The sequence below is a fragment of the Athene cunicularia genome, assembly GCF_003259725.1.
Source record: "Athene cunicularia isolate RWA chromosome 3 unlocalized genomic scaffold, athCun1 chr3_part1, whole genome shotgun sequence".
Taxonomy (NCBI): Eukaryota; Metazoa; Chordata; class Aves; order Strigiformes; family Strigidae; genus Athene; species Athene cunicularia.
Window position 1 is genome coordinate 52,725,544 of NW_020799097.1, and position 19,513 is coordinate 52,745,056.

At 39.5% G+C, this 19,513-nt stretch overlaps 1 protein-coding gene across 3 annotated transcripts in view; it reads right to left on the reverse strand.

The window, feature by feature from the left end:
- The window catches only part of HS3ST5 (heparan sulfate-glucosamine 3-sulfotransferase 5), a 166,385-nt gene that overhangs the window by 93,703 nt on the left and 53,169 nt on the right, over positions 1-19,513 (reverse strand). For 2 of the 3 annotated variants that reach the window (XM_026845995.1, XM_026845993.1), the window contains exon 2: positions 4,363-4,571. The gene's annotated coding sequence lies outside the window, so the exon portion shown is untranslated. Of the gene's footprint in view, positions 1-4,362; positions 4,572-7,473; positions 7,578-19,513 lie in introns of those variants that run through there. The other variant, XM_026845992.1, reaches the window with a different exon arrangement.

Below are 19,513 nucleotides of genomic sequence, written 5' to 3' on the forward strand. Positions count from 1 at the left end.
AATATACAATACAAACATGACCAAAAGACTATGAACTAGCAAGTAGAAAGAGGGAATGAACTTCTCCCAAAAGAGTAGCATGGAAAATGTAACTTAATTCATGCAAATTCTTTATCTCATTAAAGCTAGAAACAACAGCAAAAAAAGAAAGAAAAAGGCCTGAGGATAAGTATTAGAGGTCACTGTAGTTGTTTGAACAGTCATATTCTATTGTGTAAAAACAACATGCTACAAATACTTTGCATTGCATCCTGCCTGAGAGTCCAAAATGGAAGAGGGCTGAGTCATCTTATCCTCCTCAAATTCTATGTCCTTTAAGTAGTGACCAGTGAAAAGGTTAAAGATAATGGAAGATTATGGAACAACTTGTATGGACAGCAGCCCTCCACAGCTAGAGTCAGAAGTGGCCTCAGCCTTGCAATGCTTGGCTGTGCGCATGTTTGTAAATTAAACAGACCAGGGCTAATTCTCTTGCCCAGGGTGACCCAGACTCTCCACCCCAAAGCAAGGTGGCTGTATTCTTAGCTGCTTCCTGGAAACTCTCCCTACCCCGTGCTGCTCCCCAAACTCTATCCTGGCATTGCGTGGCATTGTAGGGAAAAACCATGATAGAGAACATGTGAACAGACGGGATGGATGAGCAGATGCCAGGGATCAAACTCATGCTCCAGCCCTGTTTTGCTGATATAGATAGATGTATATAGCTTTAGTTTTGCTGATGAGGCAAAATGGTTGTGAGGAAGATGTGGTTACTCTTGTGTGAAAGATGGCTCTCAGGAGAGCCGGCAAGTCAGGCAAAGGTGATGACAAGGGCAGAGACATATCTTCAACACAACCTGCTTTTCTGGAATTTAAGGGACCTTATGCTGAGTTGCAGTCATGTTGCTTTGGATTAGGATTCACAGCTCTGTCCTACTTCTGAAGTGGTGGATAGATCACTTCTGCTTTACCGCCTCACAAAATATATCTGACAGAAGATATCTTTCTTTCTGTACATTAAGTCAGCTGCCCAAGATATGGAAGGGCAGAATTCAGTTTTCCCCATGTCGGGGGACACTCCTCCCAACCTCAAGGAGGACCCTTGTAACCTCCAGGATTTAGTCTAAATGCTATAGATTTAGCAGAAAATCTCCAGGATCACTTTTAAATATGGGGTTATGCCAAATATTCCCAGTTCATACACCATCCTATCTTTTTATTTTTTTTAGTTTTTCATTAAATACACAACATTTCTTTTTACTTAATAAGCTAGGTAGTCAATTCAGTATAACCATCTGTGAGAGACAAATGTCACAGGACTGTCTCAAAGCTTGCTTGTGTCTGTGCAAACCTCCAAGAGAAGCTGCTGCAGCCTGTGAACTGGTCTGGGGGATGCTGCCCAGAGAAGCGGGAGTGGATTGAAGGATGCACCCTCCTACTTCCTTGCGGTTGCATTGTCCCTTTAGACAAGGGGTGGAGGTGTGCTGAGCTGGCCCCATCCTGGAGCCGTCTGTGACTCTACTGTGTAGGCCAGACCCCATGCATGCATTGCTAATGAACTGACAAGAGGCAGACATTCCTGTCCTGAAGCCAGATGCAAAAAAACCTGTGGGACCAGAGAAAAAAAAACAACCTAAAGGTGAGCAGATATGCTAATCAGTGGATACAATGAACTTAAAAAGCAGCAGAAAATTTTACTCATTGTGCATCCATCATGGAAGGCAGATCCATGTGCACCCACCACTGAAGAACTGAAGACTGAGGACCAATGGGACGTTTCTGGATCCATGGTGGTGACTATTCTTGCAGCCCTATCTCGCATCCTTGCTTTACTTCTGCCTTTTCCAACCATTCTGTCCTATTGCTACCCCTCTTCACTCTTTTCCTAATAATATAAAAACCTGTTTGGGGTATATGGTATTTGACCTTGTTTGTGTCTTAGTCTCGCGCTTGGGATCATACAGAAACCTCCCCCGACGTTGGATTGGAACACCATCGTTTATTCACTTACATAAGGGTAATTTCTTATTTTTAATATCTAAGCTGCTGCAAGCCTTATGGATAAACCTAGTTGCACTTGCGTTCTTGCAAAAGACAAAAGTCAGCCAGTAACAAAATTCATCATGGAAAATTTGGACAGGGGAAACTCCACTGGATTTGCAGCCAGTCAGATAATTTAGCTCATTCTTTTTGATTTGCACTGATTAAATGAACTTATATCTACGACTATCAAAGAAAGTTTGTTCTCCAATCTGTCAAATAATGTTTGTAACATTTGCTATAGCATAAACTACAAAATCCATAAAACTGAAGAATAAAGCTTTTTTTCTGCATAATTTTCTATTCAGATTTATATATTGACATTAATAATGTGTGCTTTAGCAGCAATACCAGAGGGAAAATGAAAGATATGTAGGATCTTTCCAGCATTACCTATCCTAATATAGCAAGGCTCTGTCAACAACTGTACTGACTTCACAGAACCCAGAATCCTATACATTATATATATTTAACAGTCCACACACAGACATGCTTACAGAAATCCCCCCAAGAAGTACAAGCATGCATGCAGTCCAAGGAGGTGGAGTTCACAACACTTCTGACCTTTGAGCTCTGCAACTGTGTGAGATATGCACCTCTTATTATACATGCATGTATAAAAGATGTAATATTATAAAAAACAGTCTATACTTTAAAGCTATGATATATGCCCTATATGAATTTGACTTCCTTGGAAAATATTTAGATGTTGCAGTGAGGGCACCCCACAGAACTAACTTAGGTCTCATCTATATGGAAATCTTTGCAAAATCTTGCAGATTCTCTAACCTTCCACTTTTAAATGTAGTCCGTACTTCTATGTTCATGTTCTTGTTCCTACTGAACTCTGTTACAAAAAGTCTCAGTAACTTCAATATTACTTAGATGAAATAAAACTGTATTGTTATTTTTTTTTTTCCCCTCCTTTTCTATCTTGAGTAGACCTTTGGAGCCAATGGGGAAACAATTCCTTTTGATGAGGGATGATGGTTTTTTTCTTCTATTTAGTTATATAGGGAGTAGGCATTTTGAATGCAAACAGAAATGCTAACTAGAGTGGCAGACAGAGACTGATTAGAAAGCTGTTATTCAGATGATATCACTAGAATCCCTCTACAAAAATGAGAAAGCAGAACTCAATTCATGTAATTCTAATTGCATCAAGTTTGAGCTACATCAATTTTAGCTAATAGGTTTCCTGCAACCATTTTAATAGGTTGTGGAGATGTTTAATAAGAACAAATAGTATTTGTAAAACTAATTTTTTTTTTAAAAAAATGTTCAAATCAAATAAGATGAGGTCGACAGAATAAAACTGAAAATAATTTTGTCTCCTCCTCCCCCAAACCCAGACAGAGCATTAATCCTGAAGAATATTCTGCAAAAGATGAAAAACAGATGGTAATCATAGAATAAAATCAAGGTTACATGACTGTTCACTTTTCTTCTCTACTGTATGTAGCATTATCCACATCATTGTAAACTTTTTTTTATAATGTTATGATTGGTGCTGAAAATCCTGATGTATCTTTATGATCTTGCTACTTCCCTTGTCAGTTATGTGTCTGAGATGTGACTTGATGTGCACATATGCCCACACACATTCCACCACCTTTCTGAGCATGTATTTTTTGCAGAATGGTTTCTTCTGCATTTACAATCATACCGTGGAAAAATGATGTCAGTGAATTGTCCTGGTCGAGGGTGATTTCCTGAGGTGACAGACTGGTGACAAATTAATATCCATAGATTATATAATATTTTAACAGAAGTCAAGGGATAGAAAAAACATTTTATTAAAATCTTACAGTTTCCAGGAAGTGAATAGCTGCCATTAGGAAGAAATTATTTTCTCCAAAATCTTATGTATGTCTTTGGCATTCCCCTGAAGCCCACATGCCATCTAGAACAACTAAATACACAGGTGGACAAGCATCTAACCCCTCATCCCCATTGACTGTAAACAAGGACCACCTTGTGAACAGAGGTAAGTAGAGTACTCTTCTCGCCCCCTTTTTACCAATCATAAAACAGATGAGTGTGATTGCAGTGCACTAAGCACAAACTTCGAAGAAATACCACGATAATGGCAATGAAGCTCAGAGCATGGGCAGAGCTTGCTCTTGTCAGCCAGCCAGTCATTTAGAGGGCTTTAATTTGCACCAGCTCACTAAGTATATTTGTTCCATGGTAGTTAAAAGCATGTTCTCAACTATATATGTGGTGTCAATCACCATTTTATCTACCTGTGGCTATATTTATGCAACAAATTGAAACAGTGTGCACTGCTAATGTTTAAATGAAACAGTCCTGAAACTTCAGGTTTTTAAGGAATAGACTAACCTTTGTGTCCTTATGCACATGCAGAAAGTCCAATACAGCTACTTTTGATGAAGAACATTCAGGAAGAATTTAACTCATCTGTTCCAGCGTTCAGTCTCAAGAAGTCTTTAGTGGTTACTGAAAAGACCAGTCAAGGGATAAAGCAACTCCAGGTATGCAGAATGGAAAGATCAGACATCTCTGCTGAAACGGTGTACAACTTGCTGGGCCTGTATGAAAAGAGAAGATGCTTGCTGCATATTTGAAAAAAAAAAACCAAAACCCAAACCCCAAACAATAGAACAAACACTCAGTTTCTCTCTTTAAGACTTGAGAAGGAATTTTGTGCAGTAGGCCCCCAGAGGTAGCACTTGCCAGCTCAAGTTTTTCAAAGTACTGTCTCCATTATCCTGTAAACATTGGCAACCTGGAATCTGGAGTGCAGGGAGGAAGGGGAAGGAGAATTACGGAAAATGTGTTTTATAACAGTAAGTCCCAAACAAAAACCACTCCCAATAATAGAAGATAGCTAATTATATTTAAAGTAGGTTGCAAGAAAAAGAATGTTAGATCTTTACTAGCAGAAGGTGATAGACTGCACATGCTACTGCTACTCACCAGTTACCCTTGATATTGACCAGAAATGTATTTTACAGCCATCTTGTAAATCACTGGAAAACTACTTTTATACTGAGAACAATGCCAGACCCATCTGGAGAAAATGTTTATAGTATTTAGCGAGAATTTTTTGACTGTTCTTTTCTCTGTTTTCTGTTTTTTTATAACCTATCTATGCCTCCATATGGAAGAAATGGGACACAGACACAAATATGAATGTGGTATTCAACTGCAAATCCTGTATTATGATTTCTAGCTTTAGGCACGAATATATCTACTTTCTTTCAAAGTAAATCAAGTCCCAAGGAATCTGGAATACAGTTAAGCCCTCAAAATCATCAATGCCAATGTGACTTGCCGAAAGACATTAACTCTGTAATTATTCTGTTAATCAGAAAAATAATACTTCTAAGTGGAGAAGTAGAATTAAATCAAAAGGTTTCTACTGAAATATTACAAAGAATGAGCAGTCTGAGCAACTTAAAGTATGCTCAGAGTCTAACAAAGTGCAGATGCCTTTGCATACTTGAAACTAAATTTTGTGGCATGTTTGATGCACCAATAAAAGAACATAGAAATGTACAATGCAGAAACTGTAGAATATGGTATGAGTCTAGGAAAATAACAGCCACTCTTTGCAATGAAATGTTATTTCACTACATGATTTCCATCTACATTACATAAACTACTTACTTGGCTCAAGAGCAGTTTACTTCTGACTGCTGTTGCCTGTATGATACATGATTTACAATGCTGAATTATTTGTTTTTCCATCAGAAACATTTATTTGTTAATAATTTATCAGATAAATGGCTTCTGATTGAGCAATTTAAAAAATGTAGCAAATCAATGGCAAAAGACACCAAGCAGCATATTATAATGATACAGTAATTCAAGCTCATACATTAGATCAAACTGATAATGTCCCAAAAGCCCTCTTTTGAGAGCTCAGTTTCATCGAGTAAATGTTCAGCTGAAATAACTAATAAAACATCTCAGCTACTGCTCTGTGAAATCATGCCAGTATCATGAACAGTGACTTTGAAAACTAATAGGCTGGCTTCAGAAAACAAGCAAACAAACAATCAAAACTCTACAAAATTTCTCTGCAAGTATACAACTTCTCCTTGGAAAAGAGATTAATAATCACATGAAGAAGACAAATGAACTCTCCTCTCAGATGAGTGAATGGGGCTTTGGAAATCAGAAAGATCTGATTCCTTTGATGTCAGTGATAGAGATATAGATTGTAGGATTAGATCCAGTGTTTGCCATGACTCATATGTGCAATACAGTGAGGGAAGCAAATGAGAAGAACCCCTTAAGAGAGACCTCTTAAGGGCTCTTGACATATCACAAATAAGTCATGCTCCAAGTTATGGGATTTTCAGCTAAACTGATCACAAGAAAAATAAAATGCATTCTAATGGCTATGCTTTGACAATCCTCACTACCTTTGAAGTTTTAGAGAAAAGGAGGGAGATTTGAAAATACTTTTGTAGGAAAGCTGCAAATATACATTTCCCCTCTTTCCTATAAGTGTATTACATGAATTAAATAACTTAAAATTTTCCATGGCAGTACTCAAGCTCCCCAGGAATAATGTTGAGAGTTCTGTCATTTTATAGGCATTCTGTAATTGCAGAATGGACTGGCGTTCCATCAGGTTTAAGGAGACTAGTCAATAAAGTGTTGACAGTATGTAGACTTATTTATAAAATGTATATTGTTCAGTTTAAATGAACACACATATTCTGCCAAGAATAGATTGTTTTCAAACTTAGTAATAAATAGGATTTCTTTCTGTTATTTGATGAAATCTCATATTGATTATAAAGAATAAGTTTCAGGAATGACAGATCTACCAAAAAGCCACAATCCAACATGGAATATATGAAAATATCAATATATATAATTATATATAATGAACACAAATGTCATCAATTTATTTATTGTAAAGTTTAAATTAATACATATGAAGTGAAAAATCAAATTAAGTGGGGTAACATTTTTTTTCTTATTAGATTTCTAAATTAACTCTTTGTGCTAATGAGAAGCCTGCAGATTTTTGTTTAGTGACTGTCCATTTTCGATGTGCATTTACCCACTCTACCTGAGACTAGGTTTTTTGGTCAATGTGTCCTTTCAGACTCCATGCCCAGGATTCATAGGGGTCTCCATGCCCACAAGAGGGCAAAAGGACATCAAAGATCCAGCCACTTGTAGTTCTTTCCCAGAGTAGGATTCCTTTCAACAGACTGACTGCTTTTCTTGTAAGGGTGCTTGCATTAGTGTCAATACCATTAACCAATAAGTCATGTCGCTCTTTTTGCACAGAAAAAACTTTCTAGCTGCCTTCTTTATAAGCTAGATATGCTCAGACATATCCAGTAAAGAAGAAGCAAAATTTTTAGGGATCCGAGAAATTCCTGCATGCAGTGCCTTAGCTACACTTTTGGTCCATGAAGCTGCTGGGTCGTGGTCCTCTGACTGTTCCCACTTGCCTCATGTTACTTTGCTTCTGGGCTCCCTCTTGAAATGAGCTGGTTGGTTCCTCACATGTGTTGTGCATCACCCTGGCCAGAGTTCACATGGACATCACTCCCTATAGCTGGTAGGCACTTCCCAGGCTTAACATCTGTCCTACACAGCTGTTTGAGCATAACCCAAAGTTGTGGTCGAGGCCCAGCAGGCAGCTAAGCACCATGTAGCTGCTCACTCACTCTTTCCCACACAGTAGGATGGGGAGAAGAATCAAAAAAAAAAAGGTAAAACTTATGGGTTGAGAAAAGGACAGTTTAATAACAACAACAAAACAAAATTAATATTACTAAAATTATTATTATTATTATTATTATTAATAATAATAATAATAAAAGTAATGAAAAGGGATAGAACAAAAAGAGAGAAAAATAAATCCAGAGAAAAAAACAAGTGATGCACAATGCAGTTTCTCACCACTCACTGGCTGATGCCTGAGAAGTGATATGCTCCTCCTGACCCACTCCCCCCAGTATATAAACAGCATGATGTTCTATGTCATGGCATATCCCTTTGGCTAGTTCGGCTCAGATGTCCTGGCCATTCTCCTTACCTACTTCTTGTGCACCTGCTTGCTGGCAGAGCATGGGAAAGTGAAAAAATCCTTAACTTAGGATAAGTGCTACTTAGCAACAACTAAAACATCGGTGTGTTATCAACATTATTCTCACACTGAATCCAAAACACACTGTACTAGCTACTAAAAGAAAATTAACTCTAGCCCAGACAAAACCAGGGCACACAGCCAGCTGTGGTCCTCACATACCCCCACATGCCTTTATGATGGATCTCTTGCCTTTCCTCCATTCACTTAGTAGAGACAGGAGGAGAGAAGGACTAAACAATAAGAGAATAACCAATTGACGTAAATGTATAATTCCTCTCCATTAAGATAGCAAACCCCTTACTCAGCCACTCGATGACTTAAAAGCATTTCAAAAGCTCATTGAATTCAAAGCAAAGGATATTGTCTCTCATTAGAAACTATTCAAGTGGAGTCACCTGCACCGCACAAAGGTTTGCAGTGTTCTAGGCTGAACTGGTTCCCACTCCTACCAAGGGCAGCTAGCCACTACATAGCTGTGTGGCTGCACCAGTGTCCAATATTGTGGATTCCAATCATTAAAAATTGTAAGTCAAGGCACACCAAAAAGTAAGTTCTGCTGAAGGTTATGTTTGCTTGTTTGTTTTTATTACTGGTTTCCTTCTCTGAATCTGTTACATGCATTTAATCTGTGTGTTTCAAGTACAAGAAAGCACTCTCGAGAATTCTTAAAAGACAGATGAAAAGACAAGAGTCTCCTGGTTTTGGAAAGGCAGAATTTAACAAGAAATATTCAATTTTCTTTTTAGTTCAGAAAATAGCAAGCAACTAAATGCTTATACATTATGAGAAGTGACCTCCTTCTTCACACATGAAAGTTATTCTCCCTTAAATATTACACAAAAAATGGTCATGTGCATACACCTACTCCATGGCAGTGTAAAATAAACGGAGTTTGATTAAACCATGACAGCTAAATCATACTTGCTACTTCAACAGAGTAAGACAGCAGTCACTATATCTCAAAAGGTAGATGTTTTTTTCTCTTTTACTTATCACTGTGATCTCTTGCAGTAGTAGCTACCTGAGGTAAGTCTAAACACCAAAGGTCATTCAGACTAAAACCTAATGAACAATACCTCATTGTTTGGTTTCAGTGCTATTTTGAGCCCACATTCAGATACTATTATTTAATATTATAATAGTTAATGTGTGTCTTTCAAAACATTCCACTTCTCAGTATATTAACTGAAACCTATGTAAACGTTAAAGGTGAGTAAGAAGCAACCAACTGGCTACATTTCCTCCTAGACACTGCTGTGAAAACAGCACAGAGAGCAGTTATAGTTGCTCCCATGGCATTGAAGAGGCTGTCCTGGCAGCAAGTTTCAGGGCTGCTCTGGCAGGTTCAAGTCATGGTCACAGCTGGTCCCTACAAAAACAATGAATTTACCATGAGTGCCATGAAAACGCATACAGAGAGCCGTAATTATGTGACTGGGGACAAGGAAGAAAAAAACCCAAACAACCTGAAATATCTGTGGTTCTCACACAGATTTTCACCTCCTAGTTTCTCTCTGCTCCATGAAAATAGTTTTCAGAACAACCTAAAATTTCTGAGCCTATGGCACCTGTCCAACACCGACAATCAGACTGTCGCAACTTCTAAGGAGCCAGAGCTTCTAGCATTTGTATCTTAGGGGCAAACCTTTCTGACAGATTGTCTTAGCTAACTGGCATTGGGAAGTCCTCCAGTACAGACCTGCAGAGTTGACCGCATGTAGTCCAGGAACTCTTGATGAAATCTGGGAGGAATTTTTATAGATTCTACGTGCCACATATGTATGAAGCACCATTACCCTCAGGGAAACAACTCTCCGTTCTCACAAATTTTGACATGCCACATATTATGCATTCAGCTGTTATTCAGAATGTTTTAGAGACACGTGAAGCCATGACATATCATCATGACCACCACACCACCATGTTCATTACCAGCTTTTCAGCTGCAAGTTAAATTTTGAATGCATAATGGAATGAATTTCAAGTAGCTCGATAATAACCAAAAAGCTGAATATTAGCAACCTGCATTTTTAAAGATATACTTTTCCTTTTGAACTCAAATTTGAGTATAATAAAACACAACTTGGACTATTTGCATCAATGTGTAGTAGAGGTTGGTAAACACACTGTGCTAGTGTGTCCACATTACAAAATAAGCACAAAGTTCCTGTTTCGCTTGTTTCACTGTGGCATCAGCATTCCATGCTGAGTAATGTGTTACCACAGTGTCAACCTAGTGCAGTGTCTCTACACTAAGAAAGTTACAAGTCAAAAAAATTCTCAAACTAAAATTATATTACAAAAAAAAAAAAAGTGTGAAATGTGTAGTAATATGTAGTAAATCTCTTGAAGCAGTCGTCTGAAAAGCAAGGTTCTCTGTAATAAAAGTTTAATAAGAAAAACAAAAATAAAATAATCATGAACAAACTTTCTCAAAGCACCCTTCAAGAGTGGTATGTACAACAAAAAAATCTCCTTTATACCCAAGTACTCTTCAATGTACCACAAAAGAGCATGTATGTACCTTTAATCCACTATATTCTATATCTACACTATATATGCAATATCACAGAATCACAGAACCATCTAGGTTGGAAAGGACCTTGAAGATCATCCAGTCCAACCATTAACCTCACACTGACAGTTCCCAACTACACCAGATCCCTCAGCGCTGTGTCAACCCAACTCTTAAACACCTCCAGGGATGGGGAGTCTACCACTGCCCTGGGCAGCCCATTCCAACACCTAACAACCCCTTCTGTAAATAAATGCTTCCTAATATCTAGTCTAATATGTACATATTACATACAACTTATGTGGGTTCTTGTGCACCAGCTCTGCAATAGTTATTCAATACAAATTGCTACCTGGGACAAGAGTAGCTGCTCTACTAATGTAAATTCAACACATTAGCACAACTGTGCAGCCAGTTACAGCAACTGAAGTTCTGGCACATGATCTACAGAAATGGGTCAATTTTATGAGGAAATCACTAGTTCTTGGAGGGAAAAAAAAAATTTATTTCCTCCATATAAATCCTTTTGGGGGGAGACCCCCCTGCAGACACAAGGCCAATGTGAATTTTCTTGACAGGAAATCTGTTTTCCATGAAAGTCAGAAAAAGGAACAGCTGGTAGTCCAGCATCCATGCATGTGTGCAGAGAGATGCCTTTCTATCAACTAACATGATAGACAGTGCAAAAGGCTACAAGGGGTGGATGAAGCTATGACATTCATGTCACAGCCCTGGCAGCAGGGGTACACCATGCTTGCTTGGAAGGGAAGGCTGCAACACATACTGACCCTTGGCAGCTTTGTGTGACAGTGAGAAGACAAGGAGGGCCAGCAGGACTCACACATGCTCATCAGCACACTACAAACTGACAACTCTGCCAAAGATTTCATGAATGCACTTAAGGCACCTATATTTAAAAAGAAGACAATTGTTTTGAAGATGTTTCTCATAATATATGTATTTCTATGTTCACATGTATTTAAATAAATGTATTCATAACACTAATTATTTGGGGGCAAAATGAAGAGGGCAAAATCAGCATATATTATAATAAATTACACAGAAATTTTTCCCTTCAAAACCTGAATACATACGAATAGCAGCTGCTCGGTCTCTTCAGAGCTACCTACTATATCTTATCATGTAGTGCCTGATACAATCGGTAAGTGGGAGAGAACGTCTGAAAAACAACCATAAGGGATTCTTCATTCCTATGTCATGGGTATTCTCCTTCCTAATCCATGAGCTCAAGTCAACAGGCAAACTCTTAATGTTAGGCAGTGTGAGGGTAGCTGTATATTTGGTCCTGTGTCCTATCCTCTTAACTGCAGGTTCCAAATCTTCTAGTTACCTGGATTTTTTAGAGGCAAGAAAAACCACAAGACCCATTACTGGAGTATATGGACATACAAGGAGAGGATGAGAGAACTGGGTTTGTTTGGCCTTAAGAAGGGAAGGCTAATAAGAGATCTTGCTGCAGCCTGTGGTCACCTAAGGGGAGGGTGTGGAGAAGGTGGGACCAGGCTCTCCTCAGAGGTGCACAATGGGAGGGTGAAAAGCACCAGTCACAACATGCAACACAGGAAATTCTGGCTGAATAAAGAGAACAAAATTTCCACGGTGAAGGTGGTCAGCTGGAGCAGGCTGCCCAGTGAGGCTGTGGAATCTCCACTCTTGGAGATATTCAAAACTCAACAGAATGATGTAGAGCCACCTGCTGCGTGACTGCCCTGCTCTCAGTGGGAGGTTGGACAAGAGGCACCCCACGGCCTTACACTTACACTCCTGGTGACTCTGCTGAGCAGAAGTCCTGGTTCCTCTGATGAATCAAACACTGCTTGCAGACCTGATTCCCACAAAACGCTGGGTATTACCAAGAGGAGAGAGTTTCTTATCTTTCTGAGTGAAATCCACACAGCAGTACTCCAAATCCCAAACCAAGATCATATGCATATGACCTAAAGAATCTCAGCTCTGTTAGCTTTCCAGAGGAAGTGCAGCCTCACACAACTTCACAGACCTGAGCTGACTTACAAAGATGCACAGACTAGAACTGTAAATACATTCTCAATACAGGTATTATCTTTTCAGTACCTTTGCCCATTAAAGTAATCCTTTTTCTCATTTGGGAATGAAACACAGGACAATTATAAAATGAGTTAAATGTATCTCCTTGACTACCTTCCCTCCCTAAACTGATAAACATATAAATTAGATGAATTACTGTTTTCCAGTTCTAATTTCTCTGACTGGACAGTTTGTTTCATCTGTGTTTTCAGCAGTTCCACATCTTCTCAATGTGAAGGGTTTTAGTATGTTTCCCAGCAGGCAGTGAAAATAATGTAATCCTGAACTGAACCTCCTGGGATCTGATTTAAGCCCCCTCCCTCAAAGGCAGCATCCTTTGATCTCAGCACCTTGCCTACTGATCCCTTCTCTTTCCTGCCCACTGCAGCAGCTGCATGCAATGCCCGCAGCTGGTGGGGGATGCAAGATTTCCACAGACACACCAAGGGACATCTGCCAGGTGCATGAGGCAGCGCTGTGGGTATGGATGCACCGTGTATCTATCTGTACAGCAAATAAAAGCAGCCTATCGCTACCCAGTCAGCTGTTTAAACAGGCTACATGGTCACTTTTTCAGAAATCAGTTCCGTGCTTTGGGCAAAGAGACCGTCAGCCATGAAGAATGCAAAAAAGTTGCCTGTGCTAACAAAATTATCTTGCCATTTGCTGGTTTCCTTCATAAACACACACAGAGGAAGAATTGCTCTGCACCACATAGCAGCCACATTTGAGACAGAGCAGCAGTCTTTATTTCCAATTTGCTTTTATGTCAGTTCCCATCCTACCGAAATGCTGTCAACCATTATCATATTAACAGCAGATTTGAAAAGCATTTTTGCTTTCCCGAGCAGAGGTATTCAGTCCAGTCTCAGATGACATGGTTGAAGTTTCACAGTGTTCTCCTGTCACGTGTCAGATTAATTAACTCAGCCCTGATTAATTAAAACTAGAAGTTTCTTTTATTCAACCATCCAAAGTACAAAATTCCACTGATTTCCTGCAGAGATACACAGGCACAACAATTCCCATTGCAATATTTCATTATTCTTTACAGAGATACTGTGCCATATTCCATGCTCCCACTAGAATTTTACTGATGTGGCTGTACTGACATTGGTAAAATTATTCTTGATTTACTTTGGCACAAAAGAGATCAGCATCAGGCCTATTGGGATAAGATAGTTCCTCCCCATGGTCGTATTTACTTTACTTAAGACTACAAAAAAAAAAAAAATATTGCTCAGACAGCTTCAATATACCATCCTTTCTCATGAAAAAGAAAAGAAAAAAGAAGTTGCAATCTGCTCTAAGGTGATCTGCTGCTCTTTGTGGTTGAGGAATGAGAACAATATCAATCCAGCAAAATGCAGAGTTAACTCTGCTGTTTAGTTTTACATGTACTTATGATCTTTTTTATCCAATGCTGCTTAAGGACTAGACAGTTCTGGAAAAAAAAAATCCTTCTTCAAAACCAGGGGGGGTGTCATTAAAAACTGAGAAAGCAGTTGAAATGAAAACAGGGTCAGTTTAAGCTGTTCACAATTCCCATGTTATTTCTATGCACATGTGTTTACCAGCTCTGGTAAAAAGTAGCAGATCGTCTAGAACAGACCACCAAGAATTGCTGTGTTTGGCTTGTGGTGTTTCATCAGCTGAAACTGATAGCAAGGCTGGGGAAAACAACTGTAAAGGAGGCATGTTATAAATGAAGATTTTCAAGGATAGGCAAGTGAGTGACAGAAGATGCTTCACTGAGAAACGAAGATGAATTCTTGAAAAGGCTTTCTTTTCACTTTGGTGAATATCTTCTGCTTTATTTTTGTTAAACATATCAAGATCAGTACTATCTGAAAACCTTTTTGGTTTTTTTTAGAAGCCAATTAACATTAGTGAGTAACCACATTACTTCTCATGCATGTCAGTTTTGGGAATTAAGTGTAGGGTGCTCAGTCACCTGTGTGGTAAGAACACATGAACTTGAAATGAGCAGAAACTCTAAACATATTGAAATAATGCCGCTTGTGATAACTTTTCAGCAGGCTGTGTGGAAGAGTGATGGAGCTTCTGTGGATGCATAGAAAGTTTGTTTGTCCACAAAACTTAGCCAATAGATCTGCTCTTTCAGCTCTAGTTTGCATCCACAACATCTAATTAATCTGTGAAACTAGGAGTTACATGATGGATCCAAGAAGCCCTAAAAGCAACCCTCCTGTGCCTTTCCCAGTAAAAGACTTTCACTTACATTACTACGAATACTTTGCACAGGGATCTTGCAAACAAGGTCCAAGAAGTTAAGCAGACACTCTGTTATCTGCTCATCCCAGTTTAAGTGGGACATGAAGAGCACTGATTTAGCTCCACATGTGTACTCCTCCACCCACGAGCTTTAAAGACATGAAGAATATAAATTTTCTTAGGAGTTCTCACCACTGCTGTAGCATGAAAAACAGCTGTAGCTGGAAAACTTCCTCTGAATTAAAATAAGAAAGGAGGAAGGTTTTTTTCCCCTTGTGATAAAAGAGACATTGTTTTCTATAATTTTCTAGTGACCAAGCCTTCCCCGTGTAGTCAGGGCATGCTTTCTAGGTTTTATATTTCCTTCAACATGAGGTCTATTTTAATTTGTTCTTCAATGAAAACTGAGGTTCTTACGTGTTCCCTTGACTTCGAGCTTTACAAAAGACCACGAAGTATCACTGTGCTTACAATCTAATCAAGAGCAGAGGCAACACTGAAAAAACATAAAGCAAAATACCCATCAGCAAAACATCATCTTTTCAAAGCATTTTCTTATGGAAAGGGAGCTCTATTCCCCCTTAAGTCAATTTTGCAATACACACCAGCTCTGGATTACTGGGAGATTGGCTTGATCTGGCACAGCATGTGATCCAAAAATACCATCAATGACTGTTCTCCAGATCCTAAGACCCACTCTGCATACAGCAGCAGAGACCTCAATGGATGTCAGAGGCAGCTGGATGCCAGAAAATGGAAATAGCTGTGTGGGCCTACCAAAATGTTAACATCAGCTCTGGTTCTTACGCTCCCTTTCACTCAGGCTAAAGTGATACTACTGATGTTCAGCAAGTCTTCCACTTCTACCTCTGGTTTTCTTGAAACATCAAGATAAAGGCAATGGGAAAGGCAATAAGCAGAGTTGAATTAAACACTGACTACTCATAGACATATTTGCAGCCATGTCCTCTAACCCTGACCTGAGCAGCTATGGTCTCAGTGCAGGTAGGGACTGATGGACGTCTGAAAAATGGGTTTAATCTATCATGTTTATCCCTTTTAGAAGGAGTGCTTTCAGGAGTACACAAAAAGCATCATTCTTAAATGAGTGTCTGAGAAGATCTGTGTCCAGAAAGTGTTTACACTTTTAAAAAATATACTTCTATAGAGAGCTGTGGGACAGACAGTTCAAAGGACCTAAAACTTCAGAATAGAAGGCTGTGCCCTTGGGCTTGTTGCTGTCATAGCATGCATATAATCTCCACTTGTGTTTTTCTGGAGCTCAGATTGCCCACCAGTTATAAACTCTGTGGTGACTCATATGCACAATGATGATTTGCCATCAAATAAGCTTAAAGATAGTAAAAAAAAAAAAAAAAAAAAAATCAAAATTTAAAACTTTTCAAACTAGCTTTTCTGAAAAGCAAAAGAATAATCTTATTTGCATATATATTTATGCAAATGAATTACACCTCTCAAATTAGTATTTGCTTAGACAAACTTTCGTCATTTAATTACTTTCTATAGACATGTTCTCATCAGATTAATTTTAAAATGTGCAAAATGGACAGAGGTGCAGCAGTTCACACTATATTCCAAAGGATCACTGCTCAGCATTGCAAATTAGGAAATCCCAGAAGAACAAGCAATATAATACTTTATAGCACTGTTGAAAATCTGAAAACCAGCAAATCCAAACACTCCAAACAGAAAGTCTTAAGAACTCCCAGTGCAACAAATCTGCTCCATATGAAAGCTTTACAGCTCTTGTTCAAAGCCTCAACAAATGCAAATATCATCACTGGATATAGACTCTGAGCTGATGTAATTTGCCATAACTCCATGGAAGTCAATGTTGATACATTGATTTCCACTAATGAGGGTCTGACCTAAAAAATGCTGCATTCATTTACCAAAGAAATGCTTTTTTTCCCCCCCACTTTCAAACTTTATTTACCTTTTCTCTAGGGGAGCAGAAGTGCTGAATTAGCGTGTAAGTACATTCAGCATCTACACCCTGAACAAGGGAGAGCATAAGTGCAAGGAGGGCATAAGAAATTCACCACTGTGCCTCTACTTATAGATTGAGATAATCACTGTCATAGAGGTGAAGAAAGGGCAACACAGAAGGTATTCTGGAAAAGTTTTCAGTTGCCTGGAAAACCCATGGCAGTAATTGAGAAACAAGTTAGGTCGTTTTATGACTCCCAATACAGATAATGTTATCAGCATTTCGGAAGGAAAAATAGAAGAGTTTACTTGACTCATTTTCCTCCCTGGAAGTGTTCAAGACCAGGTGGGATGGGGCTTTGAAGCCATCTGGTCTAGTGGAATGTGTCTCTGCCCATGGCAGGAGGGTTGGACTAGGTCATCTTTAAGGGCCGTTCCTGCATCACATAGACACACACAAGTCTATGGGATACACCCGAGGGTGCTGAAGGAGCTGGCTGGGGTGCTCGCCAAGCCACTTTCCATCATTTACCAGCAGCCCTGGCTGACCAGGGAGGTCCCAACAGATTGCAAATTGGCCAGTGTGACGCCCATCTATAAGAAGGGTCGGAAGGATGATCCAGGAAATTACAGGCGTGTCAGCTTGACTTTGGTGCCTGGGAAGCTGATGGAGCAGCTCATCCTGAGTACCATCACACAACACGTGTGGGACAACCAGGGGATCAGGCCCAGTCAGCATGGGTTTATGAAAGGCAGGTCCTGCTTGACAAACCTGATCTCCTTCTACGACAGGGCGACCTGCTTATTGGATGAGGGAAAGGCTGTGGATGTTGTCTACCTTGACTTCAGTAAGGCCTCTGACACTGTTTCCCACAGCATTCTCCTGGTGAAACTGGATGCTTGTGGCTTGGATGGCAACACAATTTGCTGGGTAAAAAACTGGCTGAATGGCCAGGCCCAAAGAGTTGTGGTGAATGGAGTAAAATCCGGTTGGTGGTCGGTCACAAGTGGTGTCCAGGGCTCGGTTTTGGGTCCCTCACTACAAAAAGGACATTGGATGACTCAAGTGTGTCCAGAGAAGGGCAACGAAGCTGGTGCAGGGTCTGGAGCACAGGTCGTACGGGGAGCGGCTGAGGGAACTGGGGTGTTTAGTGTGGAGAAGAGGAGGCTGAGGGGAGACCTCATCGCCCTCTACAGCTCCCTGAAAGGAGGTTGCAGAGAGCTGGGGATGAGTCTCTTTAACCAAGTAACAAGTGATAGGACAAGAGGGAATGGCCTCAAGTTGCACCAGGGAAGGTTTAGACTAGATGTTAGGAAGTATTTCTTTCCAGAAGGGGTTGTTAGGTGTTGGAATGGGCTGCCCAGGGAGGTGGTGGAGTCCCCATCCCTGGAGGTGTTTGAGTCAGGTTGACATAGCACTAAGGGATCTGGTGTAGTTGGGAGCTGTTAATGTTGGGTTGATGGTTGGACTGGATGATCTTTAAGGTCTTTTCCGACCTGTGATTCTGTGAACAAAACCATGCTATGTTTCTATGATTCCTCAGAAAATTTTTTGACGAGAAGTCTTCAGAAAAACAAGGTGGATCGGAACAATAAAAATAATTTGAAATCCATCCTGCTCTTTTAGCAGTGTTTTTTTTACTCCTATCAAAATACTATGTTTTTTCTGATATACTGTAAGAATGGAATGTAACTTTTCTTAAGAAAAGTGACAAGTGACCTAGTTTTTGAGGTAATATTCATATCGTTATCCTCTGGGTTTTATGTTTAAAAGATTATCTTGACATTAGGAAAGAAGCTTTCCTGTATTTTTTCCCCAGTTAAATTTGAACTCTACGCTTACAGGGAAAATTAAGCTGATAAGAGAGAAGAAAAAAGGTTTCAAACAATTGTTCCCTTAAAAAAAAGCCTTTTAAAGACACAAATTCCTGAAATTTCCTTTTGGGTTCCACTTCCCAAACAAAGCACTTGTTGGATGCCTTATTTTACATTATCCCCCTATCTAGGAGTCAAAAGTTATGCCCAGTGAGGCTCCTTAGGATAGAGCAATTTTAAGTAGGGCACTTACTCTTCACTGAAGAGAGAAACCCCCAGGCACCCCGTGTACTTGCCTGCCACTTGTCAGAAGTATTCACTTTGTTCGGTTTAGAAGCTGGGAATCTACCACGGCTGGGAGTCAGGGCTATGACTCTATTTAAGGAAAGCATTTTAATACATTTTTCTCCTTGGTCATACTCTTGCACCTTGAACTGGAACCCACAGCATGATCAGGTCAGAGTATTTTTCATTTAAAAAAATTCTTTCACCAGTGTCACAGGTGCAAAACTTTTATTATCCAAGAAAGCAACCTATGAAAGTAATGTATGCAAGAAAAACTAATTTGTCCGTCCAGATAACATTTAGAAATATACACGTACCCATTTTGCTCACATGCTTTTTTTTCTTGATCAATAACACAGAGAACATTCTTGTTTGAATTGGTCAGTGATGAAAATCTAGCTGGGGGTGAGACTTGAATGAGGTGTTGGTTGCCAGGCCAGATAAATAAATTCAGCCTCGTTTCAGTGTTTCAATGGTTCTAGCTGTTTGCTAACTTAATACCTTTTATACAAGGATGACATATTTCAAAGCTATTTTTC